Source organism: Arachis duranensis, chromosome 4 (assembly GCF_000817695.3).
Source record: "Arachis duranensis cultivar V14167 chromosome 4, aradu.V14167.gnm2.J7QH, whole genome shotgun sequence".
NCBI classification, from domain to species: domain Eukaryota; kingdom Viridiplantae; phylum Streptophyta; class Magnoliopsida; order Fabales; family Fabaceae; genus Arachis; species Arachis duranensis.
The window spans coordinates 63,757,337-63,757,894 of record NC_029775.3 but is presented as its reverse complement, the minus strand read 5'-3'; positions in this window follow the sequence as shown (position 1 = coordinate 63,757,894).

Below are 558 nucleotides of genomic sequence, written 5' to 3'. Positions count from 1 at the left end.
TGAGTAAATGACATAAAAATCCACTTCCGGGCCCACTTGGTGTATGCTTGGGCTGAGAATTGAAGCATTTTCATGTAGAGACTCTTCTTGGAGTTAAACACCAGCTTTTGTGCCAGTTTGGGCGTTTAACTCCCATTCTTGTGCCAGTTCCGGCGTTTTACGCCAGAATTCTTGAGCTGACTTGGAACGCCTATTTGGGCCATTAAATCTCAGGAAAAGTATATACTATTATACATTACTGGAAAGCCCAGGATGTCTACTTTTCAACGCAGTTAAGAGCGTGCCAATTGAGCTTCTGTAGCTCCAGAAAATTTTCTTCGAGTGCAGAGAGGTCAGAATCCAACAGCATCTGCAGTCCTTTTTAGCTGCTGAATCAGATTTTTACTCAGGTCCCTCAATTTCAGCCAGAAAATACCTGAAATCACAAAAAAACACACAAACTCATAGTAAAATCCAGAAAAGTGAATTTTAACTAAAAACTAATAAAAACTAACTAAAACATACTAAAAACATACTAAAAACAATGCTAAAAAGCGTATAAATTATCCGTTCATCACA